The following is a 16,806-nucleotide window of genomic DNA, read 5'->3' on the forward strand; positions in this document are numbered from 1 at the left end:
TATTAGTAGATTTCCGCTTGTTACAGCGATCACTTCAGCCCTCATCTGCCGACTGCTCATCCGTTGAAGTGATAGCTGATAGATTAAAACTGTGTCCCTAACTGCGACTCGAGCCTGCGGCATTTGCCTTTCGCGGGGGAGTGCTCTACCAACTGAGCTACCGTAGCACGACTCGGGACCGACATCACGGCTTTAGTTCCGCCAGTACTTCATCTCCTGCGCTGGATAACTTCAGTGAAGTCTGGCAGGTAGGAGACGAGGTACTGGCGGAAGTAAAGATGTCAGGACGCGTCGCGCGTGAGTTGTGCTCGATGTAGCTCAGTTGGTACAGCACTTGCTCGCAGAAGGCAAGTCTCAGAGATTATAGTCGCAATCCGGCACACAGTTTATCTTTCAATCATCTTCGGCAAAAAATCGTACGTGAAGATCCCAAATTTTCTTTACTGACAACCGATTTGAGCTGATTACCGAGCTATCTTCAGATTAATCTGGAATGCTGCTCAATGTGGGATAATCATTAAACAGCATCGCATTTTTTAGGGTTAAGACGCACTAGTTAAATAAAAAAAATCCTGAAGTGAAAATTTTAATTTGTTGTATAAAAATTTTAGTTTGTTACGTAAACTGATAACATTAATCACTAATCAAAAGTTGTTACAGTCCCCATTTTGCCCCACGAATGTACAGACGATTGACAGCAAGGTTGTATCGCCCATGAGTGGATGTAAACAACACATCGCATTTCTAACATTCGTGTCAGGAACAAGGAAGTGTCTTTGAGACAGCTGACAGCTCTCAGTTTACATAACCGAGTAAGATTTTTACTTAGGATTTTTATTATTTAAGTAGGGCGACTTAGCTCTAAAAATATGACCATGTGTAATGAGCGTCATACAATGAACAACGTTTTAGATTGATCTGAAGATGTCTCGATAATGAGATCAGATGGTAGAGCGCTTGCCCGCGAAAGTTCAAAAAATGGTTGAAATGGCTCTGAGCGCTATGGGACTTACCATCTGAGGTCATCAGTCCCCAAGAACTTAGAACTACTTAAACCTAACTAACCTAAGAGCATCACACACATCCATGCCCAAATGCAGGATTCGAACCTGCGACCGTAGCAGTCGCGCGGTTCTGGACTGAAGCGCCAGCGAAAGGCGAAGGTCCCGAGTTCTAATCTCGGTCCGGCACGCAGTTTTAATCTGCCAGGAAGTTTCATATCAGCGCACACTCCGCTGCAGAGGGAAAATCTCAGCCGGCCGGAGTGGCCGTGCTGTTCTAGGCGCTACAGTGTGGAACCGAGCGACCGCTACGGTCCCCGGTTCGAATCCTGCCTCGTGCATGGATGTGTGTGATGTCCTTAGGTTAGTTAGGTTTAAGTAGTTCTAAGTTCTAGGCGACTGATGACCTGAGAAGTTAAGTCGCATAGTGCTCAGAGCCGTTTGAACCATTTTTGAAAATCTCATTCTGGATGAGCCGAAACAGCTAATCAGCAAAGAAAGTAAGCGATCTTGACATAGGATTTTTATCCAAACATGTTTTCAATCAACAGATAGCGTCTCTCTCTCTCTCTCTCTCTCTCTCCCCTCCCCCTTTCCCCCCTCCCCCCCCACCCTCCTTCCGCACTGATATTGCCAAGGAAGAACAACCAAGCGAGGTGGCGCAGTGGTTAGCACACTGGAGTCGCATTCGGGAGGACGACGGTCCAATCCCGCATCCGGCCATCCTGATTTAGGTTTCCTGTGATTTCCCAAAATCGCTCCAGGCAAATGCCGGGACGGTTCCTTTGAAAGGGAATGGCCGACTTCCTGCCCCGTCCTTCCCTAATCCAATGAGACCGATGACCTAGCTGTTTGGTCTCTTCCCCCAACCAACCCGATCCAACCCAAGGAAGAACAAGTTTATCCTTCTTTGCATTTCCAAAGGTTTTTGTTCCATAATGTATCAAAAATAGACGGAAACAGAAGGGGGTCATCTCGAGCCACCTACATAACGCTTCGTCTCACCGTTTAGTCGGAGGACAGAAATGATTCGAAACGTCTGGCCTCCGGGCAGCATTACAATAGATGGAAGCGTTTTGGGAAAGCACAGAGAGATAACGATAGGCAGACGGCGATGTAATTCCGCCGTATACCAGACTCACGCGCTGATCGGCGTTTCGGCTGATTCTGCAGCACAAACGGATCACGAGACACGTTCCCCGCTCGGTCGCAGGCACGGGCGGCGCTGTCGCACGGTAGGGCGGAGTGTTAGGACGCGTAGGCGTGGCGTGGGTGGGCCGCGGGTGCGGCTGGGGCGCGCGGCGCCGGCCGGCAGCCGATATTTCTGGTTTGCAGATAAGGCCGGCCGTAATTACGTGGGGGTCTTGGCGGTCGGGAGCGATGCGTGATGGATGCGCGCCGTGACAGCGGGCGTCAGGACCAGGAAATGAGCGCCGCGGCGGCTGCCGGGCCGGGCCGGCCTCCGACCTCCGACCGCGCTTGCAGCGGGCAGCGGTCAGCCGCCGCCCACAGTGGGCGCCACAGCGAGGCGTAGGCGTAGAGCAGCGCGGTCGGAGTCTGGTAAACAAACACTCCGAAGACTAAACAGTTTCCACTTGCGGAGGAATCGAGCAAGCTCCGATCGCGTGAAACCCGGCTTGCTCTGCTCACTGGTGAAGAAACCAGAAGGAAGTCGATTGCGGTGCTCAGCTTCATGTCTTTCTTCAATACATTTACAAACCGTCGTCTATTGTACGAGGGCTGCACAGAAAGTAATGCACCGCATTTTTTTCTTCACACACACACACACACACACACACACACACACACACTCACTCACTGGTCATACCGGACTCGAGAGTCCATTACCGCAGCAACGTATTTTCGCCATCTGTCCCTGTCTTGGGCTATTTCCTTCCCTTCACCTTCAATACCTGCTGTTGTTGTTGTCTTCAGTCCTGAGACTGCTTTGATGCAGCTCTCCATGCTACTCTATCCTGTGCAAGCTTATTCATCTCCCAGTACTTACTGCAACCTATATCCTTTTGAATCTGCTTAGTGTATTCATCTCTTGGTCTCCCTCTGCGATTTTTACCCTTCACGCTGCCCTCCAATGCTAAATTTGTGATCCCTTGATGCCTCAGAACATGTCCTACCAACCGATCCCTTCTTCTAATCAAGTTGTGCCACAAACTCCTCTTCTCCCCAATTCTATTCAATACCTCCTCATTAGTTATGTGATCTACCCATCTAATCTTCAGCATTCTTCTGTAGCACCACATTTCGAAAACTTCTCTTCTCTTCTTGTCTGCCGGCCTCGGTGGCCGTGAGGTTCTAGGCGCTCCCGTCCGGAGTCGCGCTGCTGCTACGGTCGCAGGTTCGAATCCTGCCTCGGGCATGGGTATGTGTGATGTCCTTACGTTAGTTAGGTTTAAGTAGTTCTAAGTTCTAGGAGACTAATGACCACAGCAGTTGAGTCCCATAGTGCTCAGAGCCATTTGAACCAATCTCTTCTTGTCTAAACTATTTATCGTCCATTTTTCACTTCCATACATGGCTACACTCCATACAAATACTTTCAGAAACGACTTCCTGACACTTAAATCAATACTCGATGTTACCAAATTTCTCGTCTTCAGAAACGCTTTCCTTGCCATTACCAGTCTACATTTTATATCCTCTATACTTCGACCATCATCAGTTATTTTGCTCCCCAAATAGCAAAACTCCGTTACTACTTTAAGTGTCTCATTTCCTGATCTAATTCCCTCAGCATCACCCGACTTAATTCGACTACATTCCATTATGCTCGTTTTGCTTTTGTTGATGTTCATCTTATATCCTCCTTTCAAGAGACTGTCCATTCCGTTCAACTGTTTTTCCCAGTCCTTTGCTGTCTCTGACAGAATTACAATGTCATCGGCGAACCTCAACGTTTTTATTTATTCTCCATGGACTTTAATACCTACTCCGAATTTTTCTTTTGTTTCCTTTACTGCTTGCTCAGTATACAGATTGAATAACATCGGGGATGGGCTACCACCCTGTCTCACTCCTTTCCCAACCACTGCTTCCCTTTCATGCCCCTCGACTCTTATAACTGCCATCTGGTTTCTGTACAAATTGTAAATAGCGTTTCGCTCCCTGTATTTTACCCCTGCCACCTTTAGAATTTGAAAGAGAGTATGGCAGTCAACATCGTCAAAAGCTCTCTCTAAGTCTACAAATGCTAGAAATGTAGGTTCGCCTTTCCTTAATCTGTTTTCTAAGATAAGGGCAGTATTACCTCACGTGTTCCAACATGTCTGCGGAATCCAAACTGATCTTCGCCGAGGTCGGCTTCTACCAGTTTTTCCATTCGTCTGTAAAGAATTAGCGTTATTATTTTGCAGCTGTGACGTATTAAACTGATAGTTCGGTAATTTTCACATCTGTCAACACCTACTTTCTTTGGGATTGGAATTATTATATTCTTCTTGAAGTCTGAGGGTATTTCGCCTGTCTCATACATCTTGCTCACCAGATGATACCTAGGCTCCTCAAATCAGCCTTCACATTGTCCTCCCATCTACGCCTCGGTCTCCCCACAGGACGTTTTCCCTCTAGGTGCCCTACCAGTACTCTGCGCGCTGCCCTGCCCTCATCCGTTCGAGCTACGTGACCCGCCCATCGCAGCCTAGGTGAATACTGATTATGTCAAGGGTTTGAATAGAGTTCGTGAACCTCTTCGTTATGCAGTTTTCGCCACTCTCCGCTAATGTCATCCCATTTTGCTACAAAAATTTTCCTCAAAATTTTTTTTTCATGTGCTCGAAACGGCTTTTCATTTTGCACAGTGAGAGACCAAGTCTCACACCTATACAGCATAACTGTTAGAATAATAGTTTTCTATATTCCAATTTTTAAATTCCTAGACAATATCCGTGATGAAAGTAATCTATTCAGTGAGAAGTAGCACCCATTTCCCGCCCGTAATCTCTTCTTCAGTTCGGATTCAATCTCATTTCTCGAAGTGATGTCCACGCCTAGATATTTAAGTGTGTTCACTTTATCAAACTGCATGTCTCCAACTCTTAACATTTCCTGATCTACTGCCGTGGGCATTCCGGTAGTAACCAGATATTTAGTTTTGTCTTCACTTGTCCTTTGACTTACATCTTCACTAGTCTTGACTAACACATTCGCATTTTTTTCTTCAACAATTATTTATTGAACATAATGAGAATTACACACACTAGAGAATGGTATTTTATCTACACACACTATTTTTCCACGTAATCTCCGTGAATCACCTCCTCATCATCCTCAAAATGTCTTCTACGAATGGCATCTTTCAATGGCGTAAAAGAGTGGAAGTTCGAGAGCGCTAGGTCAGGTGTGTCAGATGGGACAGCCGTGGATGGTCTCCCCGGCCGCTGCAAACAGTGGAGCTCCGCCGAAACGCCTTCTGATGACCTCACCCTCCGTGTCCAGCTACTACACTACTGGCCATTAAAATTGCTACACCAAGAAGAAATGCAGATGATAAACGGGTATTCATTGGACAAATATATTATGATAGAACTCACATGTGATTACATTTTCGCGCAATTTGGGTGCATAGATCCTGAGAAATCAGTACCCAGAACAACCACCTCTGGCCGTAATAACGGCCTTGATACGCCTGGGCATTGAGTCAAACAGAGCTCGGATGGCGTGTACAGGTACAGCTGCCCATGCGGCTTCAACACCATACCGCAGTTCATCAAGAGTAGTGACTGGGGTATTGTGACGAGCCAGTTGCTCGGTGACCATTGACTGTTGCCTCCTTGAGTCCCTGGTTTTCGATGTACGCTTGGCGGTTGCTGTCTGACGCGGCTGGTCAGAAGTGTGGATATCCCGGACGCGTGCAGTAGTCGCACTAGCAGCACGCGTCTCTTGGTGCGTCATGCTTGTAAACACAGAGAGATAAGCGGTTGCGTAACGACACAGAGTATCTCGTATATGGTTTCTTTGTTTAATATTATTATTTTTTTGGTTAGGGTAAGGGAAAGGGAATATTTCACTTCATTTCTGTAATAATGGGTAAGGTCACCGACGAGTTTAATTTTTTTACAATTGTCAGCATCTTTAACACACACTGACACAGATTCGAATTCATTTATTTTACGATGATTCCTGGTCCTGAGATCGAAAGGCACTGTCGACAGGTAATATGATTTACCTGTATCTCTACTGTAGACCTCTGCGATGTGAAATGTCCGATTTTACCGCTTTCTGACGAGCCGCGTCACCCAACAACCGCCAAGCGTACATCGAGAACCAGGGACTGAAGGAGGCAGCAGAGAACTGCGTCGGTGCACAAGTCGTCCTTCATGGTCCATCAGTGTTCTGTGGTGGAGTTTTGAACTTAACTATTAGCAACAGTGATACCCTGCAGCATGGTAACGAGTGGGTAACCGTAGCCCTTGTCCGTAGATGACAGCTCACGAGACTGCTCAGCCCTTGGCTTGGGTTCGATCCTTACTACCGCCCCATGTCCAATTTTTTTATCGCTCTCTTGTTCGGTTTTAGGAAACCAAACGAAGAATTCGTTTGACACCAACGTCTATAGCGGGCCGCTTGAACTTGTGCGCGCAACGTCCTGATTGGCTAATTTTCAATTCTTATTAACTCGGAAACCGCGCAAAGCATCGATTTTTTTTTCTCAGCCCAACCTCTCCTGCAACGCCCTTACAAACTTTTCAGACTGTTTCCGACCACCCTGTATGTAGTTACAGAAAACAACTTTCTGCGAGTGACTTTTCAAGTGCTGTGTGGTCATTACATCAACTACATCTGTGGAATTCTTTTACTTATTCTTCGACAGTTAGTTGCTTTTCTGACGATGACAACAGTGGACATTGTCGAAAGCTCAGATTTTCTTCGAGTGTTAACGGAACAAATGCTCCGAAAAGATTTAATACGACAAATCTCCCGAAAAAAAAGATTGTGGTTAAGCTACTGAAATAAAATCAGAATAACAGTTGTCCTTTCAGGTACACACTTGCGGTGGGTCGACGGGCGCATACTATCTCTTCACCGTTTCCGTTGATCGACCTGACCGTGTTATTTGTCAATAGCAATACGTTCCCAGCGATATTAGCAACTCATGCGGTGTGCTGAACTGTTCGGTCTTTCAGTGGTCTTAGCAGATTACTAGTCTTCACAGTGGCTAATAAGACCATACTGCCCGCATCTCGTGGTCGTGCGGTAGCGTTCTCGCTTCCCACGCCCGGGTTCCCGGGTTCGATTCCCGGCGGGGTCAGGGATTTTCTCTGCCTCGTGATGGCTGGGTGTTGTGTGCTGTCCTTAGGTTAGTTAGGTTTAAGTAGTTCTAAGTTCTAGGGGACTGATGACCATAGATGTTAAGTCCCATAGTGCTCAGAGCCATTTGAACCAAGACCATACTGCTAAGGCCTTAGTTTTACGAGAATGTCGGAAACTGTTTCACCAGTACTAATTGGGTCTATATCACAGTCACCTCTTCCAAAGAAATACTTTGTCCGAGCAGGTTCTTGTTTAATGCGACTAGCGGGCATTAATTGCGTAACTGTGATAAATAAATCAACGTATAATCGCAGGCAATTACGTATTTTTCACACCTCAGCATATAGCTGTTGTCGTTCGTTGCCAAGACAACTAGTGATATTAGCACATGCAACTAATGTGATGAGCGTAGCTGTGTAACTCATATCTCGAAGCTAATGGTACGTCGGTTTCAAAAATTACTGCATCTTTTCTCTTTTAAAAACTCTAAATCACTTAAAGAACTTGTAATAGCCATTCAAAATTGATCATGGATGTTACTATTGCCTCCAGCGCGCAAACTCAGCTCACCGAAAATCGTCAGTCTCGAAGACTGTCCACTTCCCTATTTCCTAGCCTCACTCAATTTTTGATGCGTCGTCTGTTCAGTAATATGATTTGGTTAAGTTTTAACACGATGAGCATATAACAAATAATCTCTCAATACTGGTTTTAAATTTCCATGAAGATCATCTTCTGTTCAGTTTTTATTCGTTTTTCATAACACATTTGTATCGTCAGTGTAATAACAGAAACTCTGATTGCTCACACGTGTGAGTGCGACTTAATGCCGTGAAGACAACCAGGCAACAACTGATATTGATATATCTTCTTTTCTATCTACAACAGAATGCGCTATCTTTTTTAATAATAATCAAAGGCCGTTGCCCCAACGATGATGTCTTTCAGCTTGGCATGGCCGTCGGCTTCGCTCGTATGGTGACCAGCATTCAAAGACGCCGTACCTTGTTACAGCAAATCCGCCGCCGTTCCTTCTGGGTCCTCGAACCCATGTAACAGAAGGGAACAAAAACGCACAGTACACGCTATTTATAACATAAAACTACACATATCACAGATATACTCGTCTTATGATCCGATAGAGCTTAACTACGTTTCCTTTAATGTGAGAATTACATACTTTGCGTATCCGAAGTTTTTACTACAAACTATGCAGCGAACGGTGTTGCTGAAGGAAGGTAGTGCTGACCAAGGATGTGCTGTATTCTCTCATGAATATGTGCACTCACTTTACGTGGTGCGGCTGTAAATTATTGTTGTCTTGACGCACTAGGGTAATCTCAAAAGTAAGGTCTCCTGTTTTGTATAAGTACTTAGACCTGTTTATTTCTACAATGGTTTACATCAGTTTACAGCTTGAATATTTATCTATTTTTCTACATAATCACCATTTCTGTCGATGCATTTTTGTAGACGCTATGGCAGTTTTTGTGTTCGCATATCATACCAGCTCGCCGCCATGCTGTTCAGAAAGTTATGAACCTGTTCTTTCGCCTCGTCGTCGGAGCAGAATCGCTTTCTGGCCAACTGTTCTTATGACCGAGGGAACAGGTAATACTCACTGGGCGCCAAGTCAGGACTATAGGGTGGGTGGATGATTATGTTCTAGTGAAACTGTTGCTGGAGAGCAACGGTTTGCCGAGCGATGTGTACGCTCTTGCTCAGCATTCCTCTTCTCCGGTTCTGAATGGCCGGTTGAGTTTTTTCAGAGTCTCACAGTACCTGTCAGCGTTAATTGTGGTCCCAGCGGTTCAGCTCCGACGACGAGGTGAAAAGAAGAGGTTCATAACTTTCTGAACAGCATGCCGGCGAGCTGGTATGACACGGGCATACAAAAACTGCCACAGCGTCTACAAAAATGCATCGACAGAAATGGTGATTATGTCGAAAAGCAGCTAACTGTTCAAGTTGTAAAGTTATGTAAACCAGTGTAGAAATAAACAGGTCTATATATATATATATATATATATATATATATATATATATACCAAGATGGTATCTGTTCTTTCGGAAATGTCCGAAAGAACGGACATGACCATGCAGCTCGTTAGAATGTAATTATGATGAAATGAACACCCTTAGCTGCTTACAGGCGCTGACATACGTCAACGGGGACAGATGAAAATGTGTGGCCCGACCGGGACTCGAACCCGGGATCTCCTGCTTATATGGCAGACGCTCTATCCATCTGAGCCACTGAGGACACAGGGGAAAGCGCGACTGCAGGGATTTATCTCTGGCACGCCTCCCGCGAAACCCACATTCTCAACGTGTTGTCCCGCACTACATTCGTAGTGCCCCCGCCCATTATACTCATTACTCGCGGCGCGTTGCCGATTCCCGTAAGAGTTCGGGCACTGTTGGTGCATCCGCACAGAAGAAGAAGAAGATGGTCAAGTGGCCGGTGAGCTTTAACTATATATATACTAAGATGGTATCTGTCCTTTCGGACATGTCCGAAGGAACAAGATACCATCGGTGACTATGCAGCTCGTTAGAATGAAATGATGATGAAATGACCTTTGTGGAAGCCCTGAGAAGCGACGTGAGGGAGATTTCCGATGGGCACCAGCAGCTGCCCCCTACGGACACCAACGGACTGGAACTCAGACCACCGGTTCCACCTCAGCAGACACAGGACACCACACAAGAGATGCAGCTGACGGCCGCTCCAGGCTCATCCGTGGTGGCTGCCAGTGCTTCCACCGAGAGCGTGATAGGCCAGGACCAAGACGGAGGATACGCAACCCAAACAGACGATGCGGAAGCAAGGCAACGGAAACAGCGTTCGCCGAAGAGAAGAAAGAAGCGTCGACTGACTTCTGCTGACGATAGCCATAGTCCCGAGGGGACAGTGGACGACAACGACAGTATCGACCTGAGACCCGTGGATTCAACAGATACCGAGATGACGGTGCAGGAATTACACAGCGACGATAACTTGAATTCTCCTTCTGGTGACCGGAAGGCAGAAGTGGAGATGACAATTGTCCAACATCAGAGCGGTGACAACGTTGCCTCCCATCCTTCGACTAGTTCCGGAAATATGCTGGGGGACTGGGCGCAAGAAATGGCCCAACAGGAACAGAATGAAAATGCGAACGCGACGATTGAGGGTAGTCCTGGCCAGAGGCCGGGAGGGGTCGGGAAATGTTGAACAACTTAGTGTGGCGAGGAGCGCCGGGGGTGCAGATAGACGCTTAATGACACCGCTCTCCAACTGATGAACACACGCCAGGCGTACCGCATTGCGACGATAAACATTAATGACATTCGGACACCGCTTAAAATTCAAATGCTGAAAGATATGTTGCGCGCTGCGGACGTGGATATTGTACTCCTACAAGAAGTGCGTTTCACATCGCCGCCAGAGTTCTACGGCTACGAGGCACATTATTCAGTGCACGATGAAAGTGGATGCGGTGTGGCGATTCTCACCAGGGAAGGAATAGGACTGGAGGACGCCATGTCTCTCCCTTCGGCACGTGGCATAGCGATCACTGTCGACGGCGTTCGTTTCATCAATTTATACGCGCCTTCTGGCTCCACAAAACGAAGAGAAAGGGCGACATTTTACACCGAAGAGATAGCACCGTTGTTCGCTGGACACTATAATAACTACATAGTGGGCGGCGACTTTGTGTAGTCGACAGAAAGGACCAAGTACCTCACTACGTGCCATGCATGGAACTGCGTGCGTTGATTACCGAAATGGCGCTTCTGGATACCTGGGAACTGCAGCATGGCGACAGACCGGGTTATACGTTTGTAACGGGACACTCGGCGAGTAGACTTGATAGAGTGTATGTGACACGAGCTCTACGGACGGCGATACTGGATGCCGAAATCTGGCCAGCGGCTTTTACGGATCATATGGCGTACGTCTGTACGATTTCACTAACGCGTCAGAAGATATGGCGGAGTAAGGGTCCCTGGAAAATGAATTGTGCACTTTTACGTGACACTGAATGTCACCGGTCGATAGAGGCGGCCTGGGAGACCTGCGTTCGCCGCCAACGAGCATACACCTCAGTTCTCCAGTGGTGGATCAAATGCGCAAAACCAACGTTACGGAGAACGTTGATACGATACGGGCAGGACAAATCGCAGTGGAACCGCACGACGGCTGATTTTTATTTTACAACCCTGAGGGAGCTGATGACCCAACAACCATCGCCGGAAAGGCACACGGCCATGCGCAGCATAAAAGGCAAGTTATTACAGCTGACGAGACTAAGAATGGAAGGTATAATGGTCCGGCCGAGATTGCCGAAACCCCTTCCATGCACCACGTAGTACGTGAGCGCCAACGACGACGCAGTACATTGATCAGGGAACTAATCTCTTAAACTGGCCAGCAAGTTGTGAACCAGCGTGATATTGCTCATGTGTTTACTGACTATTTCCGCCAGTTATATGGACCTGTACAACTGAACCACGAGACACTACATGATGTCATCTCGGAAATGCCAGATAGAGGACCACCACTGGATGCAGAGACTTTCATCACAGCGATAACAGAGGGCGAGCTGACAGATGCAATTGCCAGGGGGGCTCCGAACAAGTCCCCAGGACAGGACGGCTTCCCAATTGAATTTTACCGCGCCTTTGCATACCTCATGGGGCGGACCTGGATTCAGATGTACAACGAACTCCTGTTACCACAGACTGAGATACCTGCCGAATTCACGGAGGGTATCATCATCCCAATACCCAAACCACGCGGTGGCAGAAGGCCAGGAGATTATAGACCACTCACTCTCTTGAACTGCGACTATAAGTTTTTCGCGCGCATCCTTGGGGCTCGCCTACGGTCTTCAATTTCTGATAGACTCCTCATAGATCAAACTTGCCCCGGCGGTAAGAGTAACGTACATACGGCGCTCGGTGACTACCGAGATATCATCGCATTAGCAGCGGCATGCCGAGTGCGTGGAGCACTCGTCGCTATTGACTTCGATCATGCGTTCGACAGAGTGGGTCATACCTTTTTGCATGCGGTGATGGGCAGATTGGGAATCCAACAGGCCTTCATTCTAGTGATCATGCGACTGTTACACGGCGTGCGATCAAAGGTCTCGGTGAATGGACGGGGCACTGACTACATTGTTATTTCAAGGTCAGTTCGTCAAGGTTGCCCCCTTTCGATATTTTTGTATGCAAGGGCTTTGGAACCCTGTCTATATGGTCTCCGAAGACGGTTGGAGGGGGTGCCGTTGCCACAAATGACCTTTCATTGCCGCGCTTATGCTGACGATGTGATGCTGGTGGCAAGGACAGGAGACGAACGGCGTTGGCATGGATACAGCGATACGGGATGGCGGCAGGAAGTGTGCTTAATCTACAGAAATCGCGCTGCATGAATGTCGGTCGAGGATTACAACCGGGGGAGGAAGGCCCGCTCATGTTAGTTAAGACCATAAAATGTCTAGGTGTTACATTCCACACGGATGTGCAGCGGACAGCAGCGGATAACTACCGACGCATATTGAAGCTGATGCGGACAATGGTGATGTTACAAAAATTAAGAGCGTTGGATATGATTCAAAGGGTGACCTATGTTAACGTATACCTAGCACCGAGACTCACTCACGTCGCGCATGTCCTGCCTTTAACGCGCACAATGGCATCACGGATACAAGCAACTTTCGGAACCTACGTGAGTGTGGGACACCTGTTTAAGATCCAATACACAACGCTTACGCTACCACCTGGAGAGGGTGGACTTGGTCTAGTGAACGTATATGAAAAGGCACGGGTCTTATTCGTCACTACGATTTTCCGACAGTGGCGCGGTCAATTTCGCAATATCTCGGGTGCGTTGGCCGATGTACTAGCGCCCACTTCAATGCTGCCCCCAGTCAATGTGGGACATATTTCACCGAAGCTGTCACATTTCAAGTATCTTTTTTTTTGGAGCTTAGCTATGTCAGAGATTACTTCCCAACAACACGACTACCGACGACGCGAGATGTATACCAACTCTTACTGCGCCGGTGCCCCAGGAATACCCTGGAAAAGAAGTACCCAGACAAGAACTGGCGACAGATATGGCGCGTTATACGGAACGTTTACCTCCCAACGTCGGTACGCTCAACATGGTATGTGGTGGTAAATAGGAAGTTCGCAACGAATCAACGGCGGCACGCGATTCATTTGGCAGACACTCCACTATGTTTAGGCTGCGCAACAGTGGACACTGATGAACATCGTTTAGTATGTAGTGGGACGGCTCCAGTGTGGCACTTGGCACAACAGATATTGGCGTTCCTGTTACGCTCCGCCCCTCACACAATTTCGTCAGACACACTTTTTTTCCCCAAGAATCTTATTTTCCGGCCCAAAGAACCAATGCAGTGACGTGGGTACGGGGAATGGTGTTGGGCTACGTGTATAACGAATCGGAAAATGATAAAATTGATTTTTGGCATTTTCTCCTGGATGGACACACGAAGCTGCAACAGCATAAGAAATATGGGCAAGACTTCGCTAATTACTTGCGACTTACATTTACCGACCCGCCGGCCAGATGGGGTGTGACGGGTGAGAGATGAGATAGACGAAGAAGCCGAGATAGACATCGATCACACTTACGGACCATTAGTTAATTTCGAGAAGACGACCCAGTCTTACACCAACGTCTGGAGAACGAGTCGATAGATGGCTCTCTTGCTCTATCGAACGTCGGGTCGTGAGCAGGTGTCGCCCCCGACACAAATTTCATTTCATTGCTACAGGAGCATGTTTCTTTTGTATCTGTACTATCCGCAATGTCTTCCTGTCTTTCATTTGGGCATTTTCAGTTTTCTTCATTTCCTTAATTAATTCATTTTCTAATTAGCCACTATTTCTCAACATATGGACATTGTAGACACAATTTATGCGGTAGTACAACAAAATGTATGTCAGCAAAGGTGATAAGCCTGACATTGGGGGTGGGGGGGGGGGGGGGGAGTTGGTAGAGCACTTGCCCGCGAAGGGCAAAGGTCCCGAGTTCGAGTCTCGGTCAAAAAAAAAAAAAAAATGGATAGAGCGCCTGCCATGTAAGCAGGAGATCCCGGGTTCGAGTCCCGGTCGGGGCACACATTTTCATCTGTCTCCGTTGACGTATGTCAGCGCCTGTAAGCAGCTAAGGGTGTTCATTTCATCATAATGTCATAAAACAGGTCTATGTATTTATAAAAAAAAATAGGAGACCTTACTTTTGGGATTAGCCTCGTATTGAACTAGTCATACAGACCGAACATCCTATTCACTTAGTGGGCGTCGAATAGATCGGACGTAGAAGCAGAAAAGGAGAATGGGATCCACGAAGACAGGCGTGCCGCGGTGCTGTTACTGCGGCGAACGGCTGTAGGCGCCGTCGAAGACACGCTCCAGGGCCGTTAGGCGGCGTTTGGGCCGCCGTTAGCCGCGGACGGCCGTATCTGCGGCCGAGCACGTCGTTCGGAATGGGCAGCCGCGAGGGCGCAGCGGCGCTGCGTCACGCGGGATTACGCCCACTGCAGCGCGTCGCATTGCCGGCCGAAAGAGCGCCGAGCAGCGCTCCCAGCAAACAGTCTGTGGCGGCCGCCGCAAGGGCGCACCTTCACTGTGGCCATCAGTTGTCAGCGCTGCTTCAGTACTCGGGACAGAAACATACTACGTGTCTACTGTGGCGATTTCCCGTACAGCGCAGGCCGCATCATCATAAACGATATTTCTGTCAGGTATTGGACTGACCCTAGGTATCGTAGGAGACAGATCAAAAGAAGGCAGATCTTCATTTATACCATTTGCAGATGTAGAGAAAGCTTTTCACATTGATAACTGGAATACACATATTGAAATTGGGAAGATGGCGGGGGTAAAACACCTAGAGCGAAAAAGGTACCAACAACTTGTACAGAAATCAGACTGCAGTTATAGGAGGGGGCGTTCAGCCAGTAATGCAACACTTTTTTTTTCTGAAAGCAGGCTGTCTTTTTTTTTTAGTTTTTCACGATTCCAATACACTATTTTATTCCCCACTCTTTCGGATACAAAACCACTTTTTCAATATAATTTCCGTTTAATGCGACGGCCTTAGGCCACCGTACTGGGAGGGTCTTTATGCCCGTATGGTACCACTCTGCCGGCCGGTGTGGACGAGCGGTTCTAGGCGCTTTAGTCTGGAACCGCGCGACCGCTGCGGTCGCAGGTTCTAATCCTGCCTCGGGCATGGATGCGTGTGATGTCCTTAGGTTGAAGAAGTTCTAAGTTCTAGGCACTGATGACCTCAGATGTTAAGTCGCATAGTGCTCAGAGCCATTTGAACCATTTGGTACCATTCTACTGGTCGACGTCGCAGCCAACGTCTTGTTGCACTTGTAACCTCCGCATTTTCCACGCATTGCTTCCCCGCAGAGTGCATCCTTTATTGGCCCAAACAGGTTGAAGTCGGAAGGTGCGAGATCCGAGCTGCTGGGTGGACGAGGAAGAACTCTTACGGCGTAAAGTCAACGCCGGCACGCCAGTCGGGTACGACAGAGAAGAGAAGGCTGTGAGAAGAGATCAGCCAATCGCACGGTGACCGACCTCGACGACGGGACAGCAGTGGCCCCTACGTGAAGGCGACATAAGCGCCGCGCCCTACTGGTGGCCGCCCACTTCGATGGCAACTTCAACGTTATCCACTTCGTTAGCCGACGCATTGTAGCCTCTTCATTAACAGTCTCTACGTAGCACGGTTAGAGATTAGCAGTCGCTGCAGTTCAGTTGACAAGCTTTGTTAGAAGCGGTCGCTAGGACCAGAAGCGTTACTTGTGTTTGTCTATTCTGTAGAAGACCGATTAATTTGTATGTCACCCTTTGCTTTCGACACGTTTGTGTAATTGCTCTTGTGGATTGTCATGTATAAACTTAAAAGAATTCTCAGATCGAAGTTAACTATTTGTACTTGTCTTGTTGTAATAAGGCAACGGCCTTGTCACAGTGGTTACACCGGTTCCCGTGAGATCACCGAAGTTAAGCACTGTCGGGCGTGGCCGGCGCTTGGATGGGTGACCATTCGGGCTGCCATGCGCTGTTGCCATTTTTCGGGGTGCACTCAGCCTCGTGGTGCCAATTGAGGAGCTACTCGACCGAATAGTAGCGGCTTCGATCAAGAATACCATCATAACGACCGGGAGAGCGGTGTGTTGACCCCACGCCCCTCCTATCCACATCCTCCACTGAGGATGACACGGCGGTCGGATGGTCCCGGTAGTGCACTCGTGGCCTGAAGACGGAGTGCTTGTTGTAATAAAACTTTTTAATATGAGTTGTTTCATTGTCTAGCGGATCGACTATACACGATTCTTAGACACAACAAGAACAGTCCAGTGAAATCCTCTCGGGTGCACAGATGTGTGTGAGGCCTTGCGTTGTCATGGAGAAGCAGAAGTGCGTTTGCATTTTAGTGGCGACGAACACGCCAAGTCCTTCCTTCAGTTCCCTGAGGGTAGCACAGTACACTTCA

At 47.9% G+C, this 16,806-nt stretch overlaps 1 long non-coding RNA gene and 1 pseudogene across 1 annotated transcript in view; both read left to right on the top strand.

Moving 5' to 3' along the window:
- LOC124606801 overlaps nucleotides 1–16,806 on the top strand; it is a 647,945-nt gene that overhangs the window by 414,332 nt on the left and 216,807 nt on the right. The gene's annotated exons all lie outside the window — the stretch shown is intronic.
- Nucleotides 16,263–16,380, top strand: LOC124608870 (annotated as a pseudogene).

This window comes from Schistocerca americana, chromosome 3 (genome assembly GCF_021461395.2).
Source record: "Schistocerca americana isolate TAMUIC-IGC-003095 chromosome 3, iqSchAmer2.1, whole genome shotgun sequence".
Classification (NCBI taxonomy): domain Eukaryota; kingdom Metazoa; phylum Arthropoda; class Insecta; order Orthoptera; family Acrididae; genus Schistocerca; species Schistocerca americana.